Consider the following 21,151-nt stretch of genomic DNA (forward strand, 5'->3'; position numbering starts at 1 on the left):
AGGAAATTGATTGATACTCTTTAAAAAGATTTACCTACCCCTGTTATTATGTATATGTATTTTTGTCGTAAATGTATTTCCTTTGCTTGATATAATACAAAATTATAAGTAAAGCAATAAAGAGCAAAACTAAAATCGTAAATCGATTTTGAAATAATCTTCATGACCTTTTAGAAGAAACTTTGTGGCTGAATCTGCTAATCAATTCCGACCATGTTGATAAACTTGAAACGCAAAAAATGCTGTTGATTTTATCATTTTTATTCATAGTTCACTTGGACGCACGGTACGATTCAATCACTTGAAAATATCAAGAGATTGAAGATATTCTCCTCATATTCACGATCTCGGTAGTTCTAAGATGTAAAACAGTAGTTGAAGATAAATATTTATGGTAACTGAGCTCCTATAGGATAAAATTTAGAACCAATCATGAGTTTCTATGATGTATGATCTTCGTTTAAGAGACTCTTGATTAACAGTGGAATTGCGAAAAAATGGTAAAACTTCAATCGTCACTTTTTCAATCGGTTGTAACTTTCAATGGTATTGAAATCGAAAATATTGTTGATTGGAGTGAGAAGAGGAGGAAATTCCTCACATCCTTGACTGGATTTTGATTTTATATCTGAATTATTTCATAAGATATGCAGCATTGAATAAATAAATTGTCATTATTTTGTGTATGGAATATGGGTTGAAGTACAGTGTACACTCAACAAAAAATTTCCCATTTCTCTTAGGAACTTGACTCATGATATATGATTTCCAACTGCCTTGACAAGCTGAAAAGAAAGAGCGTACGGGAAGATCCGAACATTGTATCAAAAGTAATGAATGAAATTTCGATCCTTGAGGTGTCCTGAAAATCTTTGAGATAGAGCGTTCTACCTGTTCTCAGAGCACAAAATTACGCCTAGTAGGATGTTGAATTATACTTTTTTGAATTGTGACAATCGGAAGATATTGTTGATTAAATACTATAAGATTTATCAAAATTGTCTTTTCCATGAAATTCTACTCGTTTTGGAAAAACTGTAGGATAGAACTGATTGGAATTAGAGAGGTCTGAATGATTTCATTTTATTCTGAATTCTATATACAGTAAAAAAGGAGAGAGAGGATTTTTTTTTGTCCAATGACTGGATTTGATTGTAATAGCTCAGAACTGGAGAATGAACCAGACATATTAGGTATTTGGGCCACTCTGTACAAGGAAATTTTGTATGCGAAAATTGGTTCTGGACTTCTCTTATGCATACAAACCCTAAAAAATCAGAACTACGATGAATATAAAATATTGCCTCTTTTTCATGTCTAAATTGACTGGACTAATTATAATGTTATAACGTGAGTCACATCTATCTTCTATAGGTGGCGACAGGCGCGGATCGCCCCGATCCCCCCCACACCTATTTCACAAGTGGTGTTTGAAAAAACTACAGTTACTATAGACATCAAAAGGGGGTGTGCTTGCATTTTATATTGTAGATCAGAATTCTCAATTTGGATACATAAGAGAAGTCCAATTTTTTCATGCAAGATTTCCTTGTGCAAGATACAGAATGGCCCAAATATACCTAAAATATCGGGTTCATTTTCCAGTACACAAAGAAATGGCCAATTTCTATATTCAGATAAATTATAGAAAAATACTTGATCTTGAATTTTTTAACAGAATCTCCTCTTTTAGTTGCTGAAAACGATTCATGGGAGAATATGATCCTAGTGTAAGATTAGATTGTTGAAAAAATCATGAAATCAAAGATACTTTCCCCAGTATTATTCTTTGTATTAGTATTACTCATGTTCATTCTTATAGAACATGATCTAATGAACTTATAACATGGTGCGAAATCTCAATGTTATTACAAGATTATGGAGTTGCTGGTGATGATTGAAGCTAAAAATAAGGTATTTTCCAAAATACAAGGAGCATTGTTATCAGGTGCACTTGAAAATCTATATGAGAAAGAGCGCTCTACCTTGTCTCAAATTGTAGAGCACAAAACTACGCCCAAAGGAATTTTGAATTATAAATTTAGTAAATGGTAAAAATCGGAGGATATTGTTGATGAAGAATGAGAATTCATCAAAATTCATTTTTTCTTAAAACTTTACTTATTTTTGAAAAATTGTAGCTCTGTACTCATTGAAGACAGTACGTTCTGAATGATCTCATTTTATTAAGGATTTCGTAGTATAAATAAATAGGCTGCCACCCAACACTATTTAGTCGTAAAAGACAATTGTGTGAGCGAAGCCCGCATTCCAGCCGGAGTGTGAAGCGCGGAGGCTGCTATCCAACCCTATATATTATAGTCATAGAAAACGATTGGGCGGGCGAAGCGCGGAGGCTGCTACCCAATACTATACAGTCATAAAAGACAATTGGGCGGGCGAAGCCCGCCTCCCAGCCAGAGCGCGAAGCGCGGAGGCTGCTAAACCATCCTACTGGGGGTGCAGGGGGCGAAGCCCCCTACCTAGCGCGAAACGCGTGTTGTAACTTAATAATTGAAGTTATTTATCAAAAACCATCAGTACACGCATCTCTACAGTATAATGCGAGGCCTCTCCAATCACTACCTTTCATAATTACTGTAAACTCTTGGGTCCCCAAAATAGGTAATATCGCTTTCAAGGTAACTGTCATTCCCTAAATTTAGATTTAAACTTTTAAAGTCCTGCTTCTGCTGCCTTACTTTGAAATCGTTCTATCTCACACTTATCCACGCCTTCTCTCAATTTTTTTAGTTCTACTTTCCAATTGGCAAAGCTCTGTCTATTCAAGTTTATCTCTAAATCTCTGGCCATATCATTCCAATGTTTATACCATGACAATCTCTGACTGATTATTTGAACGCTAATTTTTTCGGATACCTATCCTTCGTATAAGACAAAACTTTTACAATATACGAAGACTGCAAACTGTGAGTGAAATAATATATTGATGACTCCATATTTTCCAGAAAAATGACATAGTTGGGTGTATTTTAGGGTAAACCAAACAATCTTTTTATGAAATATCGTTTGAGCTTCTCTGCTTCCTCAAGAAAGTTTTCTATATCCCCATATCTGAGCTCCATAACACATTATCGCTCCTGCTACCGCTCTAAACAATACCCATTTGGAAGCTAACGGCACCTTTCAATCATTTATCACCTGATTCCATGCAGCATTCAAACCTCTCTTTGCGCATTGCAATCTATCAGCTAGGTGCGGGGTGAAACTCAAGTTTGGTGTGAGTGTTACTCCTAGGTATTTATACCTGTTAACAATTTCAATAGCTTCTCCATTAAAAACCCACTTTTCATCACCTCTCCTTCTTCCACCTTTTCTAAAAATAATAATTTCGATTTACCCAGGTTTACCTCTAGTCTCCACCTCTCACAATACTGCTCTAACCTCTCTATCATGCCTTGTAATTCTCTTGGAGTATCTGCCAGCAGCACAATATCATCGGCATACATGAGTACACCGAGCTTAACACCACCCGTAGTGGCACCTCCTCTCAATTCCTCTTCCTCCTCCTCCTCCTCCTCCTCCTCCTCCTCCTCCTCCTCCTCGCGTTAGAATGATATGGCCTCTGGAATGATATGGCCAGAGATTTAGAGATATACTTGAATAGACAGAGCTTTGCCAATTGGAAAGGAGAACTAAAAAATTGAGAGAAGGCGTGAATAAGTGTGAGATAGAACGATTTCAAAGTAAGGCAGCAGAAGCAGGACTTCAAAAGTTTAAATCTAAATTTAGGGAATGACAGTTACCTTAAAAGCGATATTACCTATTTTGGGGACCCAAGAGTTTACAGTAATTATGAACGGTAGTGATTGGAGAAGCCTCGCATTATACTGTAGAGATGCTTGGAAATACTGATGGTTTTTGATAAATAACTTCAATTATTAAGTTACAACTCCTCCTCCTCCTCCTCCTCCTCCTCCTCCTCCTCCCCCTCCTCCTCCTCCTCAATATCATTCAAAAACAATGCAAACAGCAAAGGACTGAGTAAGCAGCCTTGTCTGAGACCTGTATCTGTACCAAACGACTCCATTACGCCACCCTTATACCACACACTCAAGTTTGTGCCACTGTACAAGCTCTTAATTACTGAAAGAAACCTAGTGGACAGTCCCATAGATGATAATTTATAAAACAAAGCTCCTCTATTCACTGTATCGAATGCAGCCCGGTAGTCCACAAAGAAGGCATATAATTTACCACCTTTTTTGCTGTTTCCAATTCCGCCAATGAAATAAGATTAAATAAATTATCTGCTGTCGAGTAACCTTTTCGGAAACCTGCCTGATTTTCCTTCAACATTTTATTACTGGGTACCCAGGACTCCAGTCGTGGTACTCATGATAAATTCTTCTTCTTCTGGCTTTACAGCTCGATGTGAGCTTTAGCCTCTCGCACAAGAGCCCTCCACACATCACGGTCACATGCCTTTCGTCTCCATGCTCTTATCCCCATCTTTCGGAGATCATCCTCCACTTCATCAAATCAAATTCTTTATTTACACATTGTTGTACAAAAAGTTAACTGTATCAAATAGTATATCGTCAAAAATAAAATCAAAACATAGAACATAAAACATATATGCCATACAGTAGGCTACCACATCAATCATATATAGTATGAGTAATTTCTTATATTATTGAAAGGTTCCATTATCAAAGAACTCGTCAACACTATAAAATGCCCCTTCCACCAAAAAAGAAAATAGATCTTTTTTGAAATATCAAAATAGCCATAGGTGATTATTGGTCAGATCAGCGTTTTGTAAATGTTCATTTTGGTTGCCTTAGATAGAGACCTAGGTAGATGATAAATTAAGCTTAGTAAATTTTTTTTTTTCATTTATAGTGGTTTTGAATAAAATAATTATTGAACTAGTGTTAGCGAGTTCTAACTTTTGACTTACTGAAGGACAAAGTCATTGTCCATCTATTTGTATGACAAAACTTGTTGGTAATTTTGTAAGCTTCAATTTTGCACAGAATACGAATGTTCATAAGATGCATAGTTCCGAGATATAGGCGAAAAATGAGAAAACGGTACTTTCAAACCACCCCCACCCCATTAGCACAGGGGGTAGGGGTGAGGACTTTTGATATGTTATTCCTCTAACTATTCGTAAAAGAGCTGTGGAGTTGAAAATTGTGTTCCAAACTTTTCCCTCTATAATCTTTTGTTGACGGCACTATTTTTTATTTCTCATAACGGCAAGGAAAGCTGTGTGAGTGCCCCACACCAGATTTTTCTATTTTTTCTTTCTACTGATTCACAAAATTTTAATTCTAATAATAATGCCGGGGTGGGAATGACGTCCAAACTTTGTTTGTAGAACTCGAAATGCTGTAAATTTAGAATATGCACGGGAAAATCAGCAGCAATGAGATATGTCATTCAATTTAAGCTGCACTCAACTATATCTAAAAATACAAACTGCTGTACAACTAATAACTAAGCTCATAGGAAGTCCATATTGAGATGAAAAATACTCCAACAAAAATTTTTAGCACATGGAATTAGGGATATTTTATTTTTTCAATTATATCACCTTCTGCTTCTCATACTGAGTCTAAAAGAATTGTTTTATCCAGCTAGTACAAAATTTAAGTTTTATATTGTTTATCCTATTGTATGTTGACATTCCAATCCGCTCTCAACTGCAACGGACAAATAATGAGCTGACTTTGTTTAAAATGAATGAATTGCCTTTCGTGACAGTTATTCTTTGTAAACTACCTTTGAACAGTTGCTCTAGTGAGCCAGGGTGTCAATTTGTAGATTGTAGATTCCAACCAGTTTGACACACACACAACTGCCAACACCCTTCTTGCAGAAAGGTGTTGATGAAGCCTACGTGAACAATAGTATTTCAAAACATTGTTATTCGAGGAGCTATTCACAAGTAATTGTCAATAAGGGCCTGTCTATTATAAACTGTAGGATGTTGAACAAACTAATATACAGTCGAACCTCTCTATAACAAACCTCACACTAACGAAATCCTCTACACAACGAATTTTTACCTGGTCCCATGACATTTTAGAGTTTTTGCTGCTTATTTACCTCTATTTAACGAATTCCGGACCTCTCAACAACAAAGTTTTCTCTTGACTTCAACATTCAAAGTGTAGTGTGTATAGGAAGCAGACGGTCATTTTCAAGGAATTCTTTAGTTTCAGCAGAAAAGTCAATAGACTAAAAATAATGGCAATTCAGGTAGGAAGAAGATAGGGTGGTAGACAGTCAATAGAGGGTGAAACACATGTCAGAAATTGAATTCCAAGAGCTTGTCATTATTGTAGACCAGGCAGGTGGACGACTGGACTTTCCCATTCTTGCTTTTGTCACACATTCACAATTCTTTGAACTGACTATGATGATGATGATGATGACTGTGACGAACCTGAGGAGAAGAATCCATCAGATCAAGAAGTTCTAGAGGCTTTCAAAATTATCAGGCAGGGATTGAAACTGAAAAATAGTGTACCAGACATGTCCGACTGTTTGAATAGATGTGAGTCGTTTATCGAACATGATATTTTATTCAAATGCAAAATTCAACCGATATTACTCACTTTTTCAAATATAAAAAACATTGTAATGCGGAAGTGCAATAAAATGAGGAGTCAACATTGAGTGAAGACAATGAGGTGTTGAGAGAATAAGACGCTGATGTTGTCAATACCATTAGATTTCTTCCACATAGAAATAGAGTGGCATCGACAATATCAACGTCTTATCCTTCCAATTATGGAGATATACTACAACATCTCTTCCTATACATTCAAATTTCAATTAGGTGTGTTGATTATTTATGACAGCATAAAGTAATGTATTCTAAATTCTTCTGTTTTGAATATTATTATACCTCATCCACTGAAAAAGACAGTGGGCCTAAAGACACAAAGCTTTTGGGTTCGCACACCAAATAAATTTGAAACAAATTAGCATCATGGTTTCTTGAAGAAATGTATAAAACATAGTTTGATCGACTTTTAATCATTTCATTCTATCTGTTAATGAGAAAGTTCTTCCTGGAAAAAATGTGGACGCTCATAATTATTGATTTGCATGGTATTTGTTTGCATGCTTAACCAGCCACTGCTTCATTATTTATGTTTTTTCCACAAAACAGTGCCAGTCCCAAGCCTGGATAAATAGGTGAGGGTTGAGGATATCAAAATAATTTATGTCGTAAAGCAATATTACAGTTACAATATTACTTTTACTATACTACTCATACTCGTATTACTACTACTACTAATTCTAAATGCTTTCATTCCTAACATTAGTGGCAGTTGCTTGCACAAGTTAATAGATACGTACATTTTTGTGTACACTATATTTTTTCTATGTTGAAACTATATCTGTACTAAGTAATCATTATTGTCAGAAATAATTTTTATTCAAACCCCCAATCTCATTGTGGGCATACCTGTTTAATGTCTACACGTCTACACACATTTTTCAATTATATTTGAGAAGATATCAATAATTATTGTATTTCATAATAGTCATTTGTAATTGGGAAAACATCAGATTTAATTGAGAACAGTCAATTTTATTTTATAAGTAATTGCATGTAATTGAGAATAGTTATTTTTAATAAGAAACAGTCGAATGTAAATGAGAAGGTATCTATTGAGAATGAGAAAACTATTTACTTGCTTCATATGTGTTCTACATTACCAACAGCAACAGCACTAATGTACATCATTTCAATGGAAAGCGATCATGTATTCTGTATTCCAATTTGTGAACAAGAATAGCTGGGTTATTAATTTGTTTTCTGAATTACAACTGACATCTCCTCAATTAGAAATCATCTCTAATTGAATTGAAATGATTCTTTCAAAAGTACAATTCACTATTCTAAATTACAAGAGTGATAACTTCTCAAATACAATAATTAACTGTTCTCATTCAGCCTATATCATATCTGACATTTTCTCAAATAAAAATATTGTTCCCAATTACAATATTACCAATACTTCCTCAAATACAATAATTGGAGAACGTGTAGATCTGAAAGAGAAATATATACTCAAGTAATAATTTATCTGTTTTGTTGTGGTGAGAAATACTGTCACCTGCTAGGCACATTTTCTCTTATAATATTGGCACCACTGCTCACCTAAACGTCATCAGCTGTGACATCGAGAATTCACTGAATATCTCAGTTCTGGAATAAAAAAAACTGGTTTGACCGGTTGAGGTGAATCCATAACGGGCACCTACCCTTATATCACGCCTACCAGAATCTAATGCTACACCGCCCCATTATCAATATGCACCGCATTAGATCAGCGATCAGTCATTCGCTTCTTGAGCAGTGAAGGTGTCAAACCAATGGAAATTCATCGCAGGATGACAGTACAGTATGGTGATTCATGTTTGTCCAGAAACAAACATTGTCATCAACCAGATATACAAAAAGGAATGGTGCCATAGCTCATCAACAAAATAAAAAAAAATCCAAAATCAGCAATCAGCAGGAAAACTCTTGCTGACTCTCTTCTGTGATGTGAACGAAGTAATTTTGGAGCATTACATTGACAGGGGAATGAGAGTAAACATTAATTCCTATTCAAATCTCTTAGAAAATCATTTTCGACCAGCAATCAGGATTAAATGGCGAGGACTTCTCCTTTCAGGTGTGTTGTTACAGCATGACAACGCCCGACCACATACAGCCCGTCTCTCGGTTCAAACTATCCAGAATTCCTCATTCGATCCCATTTGAATGCCTCATTCATCCACCTTATTCTCCAGACCTCGCCCCTAGTGACTTTCATGTGTTCGGAAATCTTAAAGATGCAATGGAAAGCATTTCCAAAGTGATGAAGAAGTGAAAACCGTGGTGCACGAGTGACTACAGGCACATCCAAAAGAATTCTTCAATTCTTCAAACATGGTATCCATGCACTTCCAAAGCTGTGGAACACTTCATAACACTTCAAGGAGACTATCTCAGAAAATTATAAATATAAGTTTCACTTAGTTATCAAAATAAATGATATATAACAGTTTTAAGGTTTTCATTTGATTCACCCTCTTATAAATTGATTGCAAACTTGCAATACATAATTTTAAGAGATTCACTGTAGTATTAGAGAGCTGTTGAAACGTTGATGAATAAAAAACCTACATTTGTTGAAAAACTATTTAAAGTAGGTTCAACTTACAGAATGGTTAGCCTCTTTGTTATTAGAAGTAATCCACTTGTATAAATTGCGAGGCTGAAACTCTGGTTCTGTCAAATTTCTCCTTGATTGGATAGTTGTATTTGATCCTTTGCTCCATGTTTGCTGCAGTATAAATTGAAATCTGTAAAAATAATAACAGAACTGACTAAGTAATGAAATTTATTTTTCTCAATTACAATAAAGTGTAATTACAACAAATATAGGTGAATTGGAACTTCCTAATTGAATGAAAAATCATTAAAATAAACAATTACGTAAATAGTAAGGTTACAGCATACAAAAGGTAAGCGTTAGGTCCAAACTTTACAAACAGAATTTTTTCCACTTGTTTACAGGAAGCATGCATTTTGCTGAGGTGCGTCTATTCCGCTCAACAGTGCTTCCCATAAAATACAATGCATCTTGTAAATGAACAGAAAATTCTTCACTTCTGTACAGCTCTTTTACTTTGTGCCAAAAGGTATAAAATTCCTAATCGACCACTCTAGACGTGCATCTATGCTAGAGCCATCACCAAGGAATTGTACATTTGGTATATACTCTAATAATAAGATTATGAGTATACTAGCAGGAAACCGTGCTTCGCAAGGATCTATTTTCAAACTTTGATAATCTGAAAACTTGACGTAATGAAATTTTGAAGAATTGAAAATAGGCCTATAACCATCCTTGGTTAATTAAGAATCTAGCCCATATGGAACATTTCAAGTTAATCAGTCCAGTAGTTCAGACGTGATGATGCGTCAAACATAATTTTCCTATCCCGTATGTGTATAAGCCAACTCTTTATTTTATTATAGATATGGTTAACGACTGCAAGAGATAGGAGTGTGGAACAGAATAGTTGTGAAACTATGATAGCGCCAGAAGTGTCTCAAACACAATAGTAGGTACTACATGAACTTTTTGAAAGTGATTTGAAAAAAAAAATTAAAACAACAGAACTGAAAGTTGTCAACCTTATCATTCTACCTCCATTTAGAGAGGCTTTTGTTTGAGCCGAATGAAATCTTCTATATATATATATATATATATATATATATATATATATATATATATATATATATATATATATATATATAAATTAATGTCTGCTTGTGTGTTTGTTCCCTATAACTTGAAAAATATTTGACATAACGGCATGAAACTTTGGGAATATGTTGTGTGATGGTTAATTAATAGGGTTTTTAATAGGGATGGTTTTTAATAGGGTGGCTAATAATGATTATTTTTTTATTAATCCAATCCATTTTACAGACCTATGTTTTCGAAATTGTCGGCCTTACCGAAGAACGGAAGATGATCATGATTCAAGATTATATTGAGATAATATGATTTAGCATCAAAAGTTACCAGCTGTAATAAACACATCACCCTATGATAAATTGTGTAGGCTACTGGTATTACAACGGTAGTTTGGAGTTGAAGTATAGTTTATTGGTACCAGCTGTAAGTTAATGGTTCCTTAGAAGACCTATACAAATAATTATCACTTCCCTATCATTGAGTAACCAGAAAATGTTGTAAAAAAATTATTCACCTCATGGAAGAGAGTTGTTCATATTGCATTCATTAATGGAAGAATATATATTTTTTTTAATTTAGCTTAGCTTATATTCATCCTAAAATGGAAGATGGAAAGAATATATAATTCTGTGTGATTCATCGTACATCGCATATTTTGTCGACCATCTATTAACAATCAACAACTATGAGAACATTGAACTCATCTTTGAAACACTGATTTATCCTATCAAGTTTTATTTTTTAATTCAACACTTTACTGTTAGATATTACTACCAATTGATTGAGAATAATATGTTTTGGGAATAAAGAATGCTGCATGACTAAGCACATAGGAAGTCCGTATTCAGATGTAAATGAAAATATTGATTGTCAGATAAATTTTATGATTCACCAAATAAATTGAAGTGTGACATGAGATACATTGACTTTTTGGTGGTACGAAGTTCCCAGGTAAGCTAGTTGTAAATAAAGATTTATTATTAATAGTCAACGCTGAAAAAAGACAGGCCCAATCACCAGGAATACTATAAATTCTATGAAGGACCAGTAAGCCATTAATTTTGAGTAGTTCAATCACTTCCATTATAGACAATGGATACATTATGGACAATCAATACATATGAAATTTATTAGCTACAAAAGAAAAAACTTCAATTGAAGTGACCCCGACTACTACAATATGAATAACCATTTAGATCAAATATAAGAAATTACTCACATCTCTCATTAACTTGTACTTTTTGTTCACAAAATATTAACAAAAATAAAAATATTTCATATTGAATGAACTCACGGCTAGTACTCAGGTTTGTCTTTTTCTGGCTGTGCTGCAAATAAATGTAGGTTTATGTTTGACATCTCGTTTTTGACATCTTGTTGTATATTAAGAAATTTTTCAATGTGATTTTTGTTTGCAATAAAATTTGAATTTGAAAAATAATTATCAACAAACTCCTAACCAAAGAAAATCTCAGTGCTCTGTTCTAATCAGAAAGTATGAGACTCCATATACAGCTGATAGAAGGCGCGAACCGAATTGGCCAAGCATACAACAATGGAACAAACACGTGGCAAGCTTGTGCTTTTGATTTACACGGAAAATTAAATTCGATCAGCTGATTGATAAAATTATTCTAAGGGTTTTCAATGATTACAACATGAATGTTAGAATATCATGTGTCAAATATCTCAGTTCCATATAGCATTCACCTTACCATGTTCATAACCTTACTAAAATAGGATCCTTTTCATCCTCTGAAACCCTTAGAGACAAAATATCTCAAAATCCGCTCTTAGTGCGCGTCTAGCATGTTTGAAGAATATTTGTGCAAATTTTTAAGTCTGTAGGACAATTAGTTTGAGCTGTAGTGTGATTTTACATCAAAATTTTCGAAAAATTCCCTCTCCTGAACCCCCCTGTACTCCTGATCAAAATTTTTCTGCATAGATCTGATTTTTTTACGTAGCTGAACAAAAAAGTTCCTCATGACTTTGCTGTGCAATGAGCGGTTAAAAAGTACAAAATTTTGGGGGGGCCCCAGCTCCCTCAGGGGGGCAAATTTCTGAAAATCCTTTCTTAGTGGATGTTTTCAGGCTACCATAAACAATTGTGCGAAATTTCAAGTTTTTAGGCTCAGTAGTTTGGGCTGTGGTGTGATTTCACTCTGTCGGGGCTTAGCCTTTTATAAGTATAGAGATAATAATAAAAACCAAAGGTATTGCTCAATACATATCAATTGATTATTATGTTTTAACAGTGTTATGAGAGTTATGACATTATATTTGGAGTTATAACTTAATTATCAGTCTAATTGAAAAGAAGTTCAAAATCAGATGAATTTGAAAAGCTAGGCCTTGTAGCACAGAAGCTGATTAAATTTTAGCCGTGATTAACTTTACGAGAACCAATCAGAGAAGTCTTTTTATAAAAGAAGGCTTCTCTGATAGGTTCTCGTAAAATTAATTACGTTTAAAATGAAAAAATGAAATGAAATTTATTGATTCCTTTTCACAAAAACATAGCAAATCACAGTTCAAAAATAGGAACTAAGTTGATCACTCTAACCAGTATTCGTGGTCAACTTACAGAAGAAATAAAATAATCATAATTACTGAAATAAATTACATAAATGGTTATAACTTCATTTGAAATTATACAAAATAAAATCCATTGAATTTTGAGTCCAGCATTAATTAAAAATCTCTTGCACTCCGTGACGTCTGCAAACCAATGTGAACAAAAAAATATACAACCAATACAATTTATTTGGAATATTCAAAAAATATAGGCCATCATTATTATTTTTCATATGAATGTATTAAAAACCATTACTACTCAACTATTTATCTCTCACATGTGTTATTCACAATTCTAATAATCGAAAAGAGAAAAAATGTATATGTATATAATGCTGAATCTGTATATTATTATGTATCTGCTTCTTTATCTGTTCTGTATCTGTTAATGCCTCATCAACATCGATAAGCTTTCAACAGAAGTAGCTAGCCTCAGGAAAGAAAATGCAGAACTGAAGGAACGCGTCGAGGATATGGAACAATACTCAAGATCGAACATGCTGGAAATAAATGGTATACCCAAAAAACAGGATGAAGATGTAACAGAAATCATTTGTAGAATGAGCGAAGCATTAGGACACAAAATAAAAGCAGATGCAATCGACATTTGTCACAGACTTAAACAACGAAATGAAAACCTACCTCCACCAATCGCTGTCAAGTTAGTAGTGGTGTTTTGAGAGAGCTGCCTATCCAATAGAAATCGAGGGGTGTGGCCTCCCCCTCCACCACCCCTGCCCCAGTCGGCCATTTTGGCCCCGCCCCCAGCCAATAGGAATCGAGGGGCGTGGCCACGCCCCCCTCCACACCCCCCCTGCCCTAGTCGGCCATTTTGGCCCCGCCCCCAGCCAATAGGAATCGAGGGGGCGTGGCCAAAATGGCGTCCCTCCACCCCCCTTCCCTAGTGTCGGGCATTTTGTCCCCCACTGCCCCAACCAATGAGAAGAGGTTCCCCAGGCCCCGACGGCCATCTTTGTTGTAGCAGGTGTCAAAAACATCTGTCATCTCCCACCAAAGCCCCCAACCAAGAGGTTCCCCTACCCAGGAAGTGCCCCCGACGGCAGCCATCTTTGTTGTAGCAGGTATTCTGACATCTGCCCCAGTTAACACCTGCTTCTAAGTGGTGCCAATTAGCATATTAAAAATATCCCCACATTTAAAATCTTTAAAATCACAGATATCTAAACTCTCAAACTACACTACTAGCGCTAAACTCTCAAACTACACTACTAGCGCTAAACTCTCAAACTACACTACTAGCATTCAAAGTTTGGCGCAAATTAAACTACAATAATATGTTCCTTGTTTTCCTCCACCACAGGAAGAATGAAAAAAATTACATTTCATATTTGTTTGTATGAGATGTCATTTTCCCCACACTATGCTGTAAAAGGAATGGTGGCGCTTTTTTTAATGTGCTTTCCCCATATTGAGAAAACTCTAATTGAATGTCGCTATAATAGGATGTAGAATAGATAGGCTAATCTATTCTACATACTACTATAGTTATTCATTACTAAGTATTAATCAACATTAGGCCTATTGCACAACAATATAGTGCATGTTCCTTTTTTCCTCCACCACAGGAAGAATGAAAAAAATTACATTTCATATTTGTTAGTATGAGATGTCATTTTCCCCACACTATGCTGTAAAAGGAATGGTGGCGCTTTTTTTAATGTGCTATCCCCATATTGAGAAAACTCTAATTGAATGTCACTATAATAGGATGTAGAATAGATAGGCTAATCTATTCTACATACTACTATAGTTATTCATTACAAAGTATTAATCAACATTAGGCCTATTGCACAATCAATGATGGGAATGGGTTTTTTTTTTTTTTTTCATATATTCCTTTCTTCTTCTAGAAGAACAAGAGGCGATTTACCTTCTCGCTGTACACACTTCAGATAGAGTTTTTGTTTGTTGAAATCCTCAAGTGTTTGAAGATTCAATACACTCAGAAATTTCTCAGGTAAGTAAACTTCGCAATAATAGTCACCATTGCTGTCATGATCGTATAACCTCATTATGATTCGCTGTCCCTGCTGTGTTCTCACCAATCTAGCGTGTACAACACGGTACCACGAATCATGGTCAAGATCTTTGAGTGAGACCGTTGGATATTCAGTTTTCGAAATATAATTGAATGACTTCATACTAAAAAGTCTATCATTTCCAGTGCTGGTGTTGCTTCTCTGTAGATGGTGATCCATAATAAAAGCTTACCACGCGCGCGTTCGAGTGCAAGAGTAATAAGCTATGCTTGCTTCAATGTGGGTTGTCGGTTAAAGACTGAACAAACCTGTTAAGCCGTCAGTCCCCCACAACCGCCTCCCATTCCGTTTCCTGTAGACTCCTTCCACTTTTAAACATTCCTTCTGTTGACTCGGTCTCCCCTCCGCCACGCCTCCTCACACCTTTCCTTCTGTTGACTTCCCACCGTATCATGATGTTGTCTCCCTCCGTCACCTTTACACGCACTCTCGCTTTCTACCTTCTTCTTCTTCTTTACATGTAGCCGCATTCCTTTCTTCTCTGCTGTTCACCTTAACCTCTTCTTCTTTACAGCTAGTCGCTTCTTCTTCTTCTTTACATGTAGCCACATTCCTTTCTTCTCCGCTGTTCACCTCTTCTTTACAGCTAGTCGCATCTTCTTCTCCTCTGTTCACCTCGAGCGATCTTAAAATTTCTTCTTCAATTCTTATTAGCTTGTTTACATTCAAACTAAAGGGTCTGTAATAAGCTAAGTAATCACTGATATCGTTAATATTAACTGTATTTAGAAATATTGCTTTCAATTGTCTAGCAATACTACTGTTTTTTGTCTCTATTGCTTTTTGACACAAATCATACCATTCAATGTAGTTTTGTAATTTAATTTCTAAACATTCTGGCGCATAAGTCCAAGTTTGTGGATTCATTATAGCTCTTCAATCTGCTGCTGCTACCGAAGGTACACTAAATGAGTGGTACTAGAACAGTGAAATTTATTGCTTTTCGCTTCTCCCTTCCACCACTACCTACATTTTCGCTACAGGTCAGACTGCATACTCTCGCTTTATGCGAAATCAAATCAAATCCACAATAAACACACAGTATGCTTTCCCCATCAAAATAAAAACCTTGTCGGGCATAGTTGCGTCTTCGTTGTTTAGTTAGCAGTTTACAATGTTTCATACTTTCCATTCTATTATTTTTGCATGTATAATTGATATCAGCAGCAGCATTACGATTCAATGAACTCATATTGTTTGTAGGCATTGAAGCAGCACTATTCTCCTTTGTTTGCTTGTTACACATCAAGATTGTCAAATAATGATACGCACTGAAAAGTGCACACCGGGCATTGGACGATTTGTTATGAATTTTGCATACATTAAAACACCAAGATTTTTCAAACATTGTATAGTCTGGTTTTTGAATATCCTCCGGCATAGTAAGCACATTGTCGTGTAACCTTTTCAAAAACTGTGCTTTTTCTCTTCCCTTTGTATAGATTGTGGTATAATTTTGCAAATATGAAGCAAGCAGCGCGTCAGTGTAAATTAAGTCGCCTTGGTCCCATCTAATTTTATGATAGTTATGTTCAAGCCAACTGACATCACGGTACATTTTTCTACTCAGTAATGTTTTCGGAAATGGTGATTTAAAGTGTAGCACAATATGTCGTAGTTTGTAATCGATTATGGCTACCTCTTTAATAATGATAAAATTATCATCACTTTTGAAAAAATGAAACTCGACTACAGCAAAATCAATGTCATCATTTTTCGAAAACCTGTCCCATTCTTCTTCACGAACATTCGTCTCTCTCTTCTCCTCCTTAATTCTTGCTGCCTCCTTCTCCAATTCTTCTTCTTCTTTATCCAAGTTGCATTGTATGCCAAAGTCTCGAAATTTTGTTGATACTTGCTCATCATCATCCATTTTCTGTTGTCCGTCGGTGCATGCACACATTCTATGTACAAATGCATCAAATTTTGTTTTTGTCAATGATGACAATGATGATGATGATGATGATGATAACGACGACTGAGGAATATCTATGTTATTATTCAAGCTATTAGAACACATTACAACTGAACACTGATGTAATTACTGTTCATACACACACTTTTATATACCCCCCTCCTCATTCGTCATGCATAGCTCGCTCTTGCGTCAAATTACTGTACTTCACGAACTAATGCGCTCAATGGTTTGTATTCTACTAATGTGTCACTTATCAAAATACAATATGCAGTCGTTAAATTTGGCACATTTTCTGTAAACTCCATTTCCAATCGAATGTCTGTTGACGATGTTAAATGATCAGCTTGATGTGAACAATCTAGTACAATTATTGGACAGCAATCAGTAAAAGTTTTATAATCTACAACTGTACCATAATCAGTATGAAGTCCTAAATTATAATAGCTGGGCGCAAATTCAATAAACATTTTGTACAAAAGTTATTTGTTTCCATTTATACGATCATACGGCAGATATTCACTATTCAGGAAAAGTTTAACATCATGCAATTTGCACATATCAAATTTCGACATTGACTTTCCCATTACATTTTTCCTGTTTGTCTGAAATGCTAATATTACAAATCGCGGTGTATCAGCTTTTGAAGCCGTCTTTATAGTCCAAATCGTGCTAACACTGTTCGGCAGCTGAGGATATTCGTGGATATCCCATTTTCTGAATGCAATTTTCAATGGCCTATCCTGATCAACAATTTTCAGAAATTTCAATCTTAAATGATCATCTACATGAATATAGGGCACTTTCCAAAGCAATTTTGTTATTTCCAATGACATTGATGTTGCTTGCGGCGACTGAATACAATTAATATCTGTTGCGGATCTCAAAAGCACAAGCTCTTGTCTCATATTCAAAATTACATGTTGAAAATCTTTGAAAAATGGCAGAAGTAATTTTAACGGTACGCAATAAGCAAAAGTATTATTAGTTAGTGTTGATGCACTATCAGTGAAACCTGCTAAATCATATGTATTTTTATCATTTAGTTGTTTCACTAAATATGATTTAATAGTAGAAGTAATACCTACTAGTCGACTCTTTGCAACGACTGTACCTGCCAACTCAAATCGTATCTCATCAAACATATGTGCTACTGCATTTGAACTGAGCGTATATGCAGCCTCGACCAGCGGATCATCAGGTTTGTCTTTTGGCGGCGGTTTTGTACATGTAATTTTCCCCTCAACAATAAGAAAAGATTTTGCAACTAATGAAATAAGGTCATGAGACGATTTCGACAAACGTATTTCATCATTGTTATTAAATTTCAAATTACCATACGGCGCATGCGTATGATAATCAAATTTTGTTATATCTGAATAATAGTGTATGTCTTGTTCAACATTTAGTATGTCACTAATTGCGGCCGCCGCCGCTGTCGCGTGTTTTGATGACATATTTCCAATTCACTTTAAAACCAAGCTTTGGATACTAAACGTTTAGAATAATGCCATTTATTTGCTACAAGAATTTCTCTATCAAAACCGAGTATATCGGCTAGTGATGTGTTCATTGTTAAATCAACATCTTTATCCGCTTTCAATTCACATAGCATTGTCGTATTATTTCCTTGTATAATTAGATTTGAACTATCAACGTTCAATTTTCTCTTTATTTCATTTATTATACGATCAATTTCGTAGGAGCCTGTATCCAAATCAATCAAGCTATCACCATACTTAAAAGATGAGTTGACATTTTTAATTATATTCGGTACACTATTGTATGTCCATAAATTAATCAATCCAATTTCATATTGATAGCGTGCGTCTAGCTCTAGTACAGTGGGAAGTACTTCAATTAAACAACTGCTGCTGCTACTGTCTTTAGATGATAATGTTATTACAACCATTGTGTACTACTACTGTTTTACCACCACCTTCTTTCATACACATCTACAAGTGAACTGTCTGCTATAACGCATCTGCAAGAAATAAAAGACAAAAATGACCACATACATTACTATTTAGTGTTTGTAATTGATCATAATTGAAATAAATTTCAACATTTGGTTGTTGTTTGAAATAGTTTATCAATTGTATGGGCGGCTGTAAATTACCAATTGGATCAAAATAATATACTTTTTGTGCATGTTTTTTGTAAGCCACCCAGTGTGTTCCACTGTTCATGATCGAGTCTAAATTTATGATCGATTTTTCATTTAAATTAATTCTTTTTGGCAATGTATCAATCATATAAATACCACGCAATTTGATATCTAAAATATCAGCCCAATCTAGTGGATCATAATTTGACAGTGGTCCTTGTATATTAATCTTCATTTTCTCTCTTTCTTTGGTGCTCTTCTCCTCCTCCTCGTCCTCTTCTTTGTTGTCCTTCTTCTTCTTTGTGGAGGTGATTTAATGATTCTACCGCCTTTATACAAGGGCGCATATGGTCTTAAATAAAAACCTTGACCAGCTATGTGCTTACTTAAATGTTTAATTGCTTTTTGTTGTAAATGTGCACTTCTTTGTTCTTGTAGTGATGAATTATTTTTCCAACCTTCTCTTCTATTATTCCGCCGCCGCCTCCGTTGTACTCTACCCCCACCAAAGGCAGCTTTAGCTTTGATCAAATTTGTAACTGAGTATGCGGCCGCTTTTTCAGTTAAACCTGTGTTTGGATTTTTATAAACAGACCATGCTTTATCAGCCAAACGACGATCAGCCACATTTCGCGACGAATTATCACTATGCTGCGCATACGCTATATCATGCTCTTTACATGCTTCATCCAGACTATTTATTCCTTTGTCCCCCCTCCTTAATCTTTTATCTAATTTGGTGCCGGGTCCGCAAAAGCGGTAGGAGGGGATATGCAACTCCAGGGGTAATGTATCGACAATTTTATTGAGGGCGGTTGATTTGTGCCAATTTTATGTCGCACTCGTCGACAACAACAAGACTTTTTTGCTACCATCCTTTCAATAGCAATGTTGAAACCTGACTAAATAGAAATTAGTTAATCCCCTTAAGACCTAACCGTTGTCGGCTCCGGCTCGCTATCAAAAATATTACAAAGTTGTAATGTTGTTATTAGTAGAAAATTCGAAATACTATCACCAGACGATGGGTTTATGTTTATACAACTGTTCAATGCTGTATAATTGTTGAAAAAATTACAAATAACCTTACGTTGATCATTCATATAAGCATACCATTTGTCTAGTCCATCATCAAATAATTTCGATGTTTTATAATTCATTTGAGATTGAACACATAGTCTTATATAAGATAATATATGTGCTTTATTATAAGCTTTTACGCTTAAATTGGCAGTACTGCTGCTGCTGCTGCTGTCTTTTACAGATTGGTTTAATGATGAAAATTTTAACACATTTTCAACTCTAATATTGTGCAATGTACAAGTACTCAGAGTATAGTATAAGAGTAATATCATACTAATTGTGTATATTATGAATGTAACAAATACTATGATTATTTTCATTTCTTGTCCTATTGACTTGACTCCCATCGTGTCTGCTGGCAAACTAAGTTTGCAGTGACATGCAACTGAATGCATTCATGTATGACGCGTGTGTGCAGCTATGCATGACCAGACATGTCTGAACATGTCTGTGTGAAGTCATTAACCTTTGACTATAAATAGTCATGTAGAACAATGATTGTACATCAGTTGTGCACAGTTGTTGATCACACACACACAAGGTAAGTTAAATGAAGTGCAATAATCAACATATATATAATTTATTATAAGATATTAATTATAAATTTATAAGAAAAAGAAACCTAATCCTTTAATTCAAATTGCCACAATTTGAAAAAAAAAAAAAATTTAAAATTTGAAATATTATTAATTTAAAAATGTTCCTCTGATCAGCTGAATCTACGGCCGCTGCCGCGACCGTCGATTCAGCCTTATATCAGAGGAACGACCTTCGCTGTGAACAACTTGCATTATTAAATTGTGGCAACCTGAATTAAACGACTGCACATTCGCACGCGTAATCTTAGTAGTAAATCTATGCGGCATGAAAGTTTCAATTTCGGCATCTTCGTTGCCCCGACGTCCTACATTTGCTACCCTAATGATAACAGCATCCTTGTTGTAGGAGCGCACAACACGCGCACCTAAAACAGGATACTGAAATGCATCGGATAAATGTTTTAACGCAATTGTACGACGTCAGGATGGATCTGAAAACCTTATCAGACCATCAAAATCAAATTCATGCTGCATAGAGTTAGATCCTAAGATTGCGTGTGGACGTCTATAAGGATGAGTGGTGGTGGTGGAGGTAGAGGCAGCGGCGGCGGCGGGGGACATCC

At 35.3% G+C, this 21,151-nt stretch overlaps 1 protein-coding gene across 1 annotated transcript in view; it reads right to left on the reverse strand.

The window, feature by feature from the left end:
- Nucleotides 1-9,254: 9,254 nt before the first annotated feature.
- The window catches only part of LOC111058631, a 98,887-nt gene continuing 86,990 nt past the window's right edge, over nt 9,255-21,151 (reverse strand). The window contains exon 3 of the transcript XR_005573341.1: nt 9,255-9,342. The gene's annotated coding sequence lies outside the window, so the exon portion shown is untranslated. The remainder of the gene's footprint in view (nt 9,343-21,151) is intronic.

The sequence above is a fragment of the Nilaparvata lugens genome, chromosome X (assembly GCF_014356525.2).
Source record: "Nilaparvata lugens isolate BPH chromosome X, ASM1435652v1, whole genome shotgun sequence".
Lineage (NCBI taxonomy): Eukaryota > Metazoa > Arthropoda > Insecta > Hemiptera > Delphacidae > Nilaparvata > Nilaparvata lugens.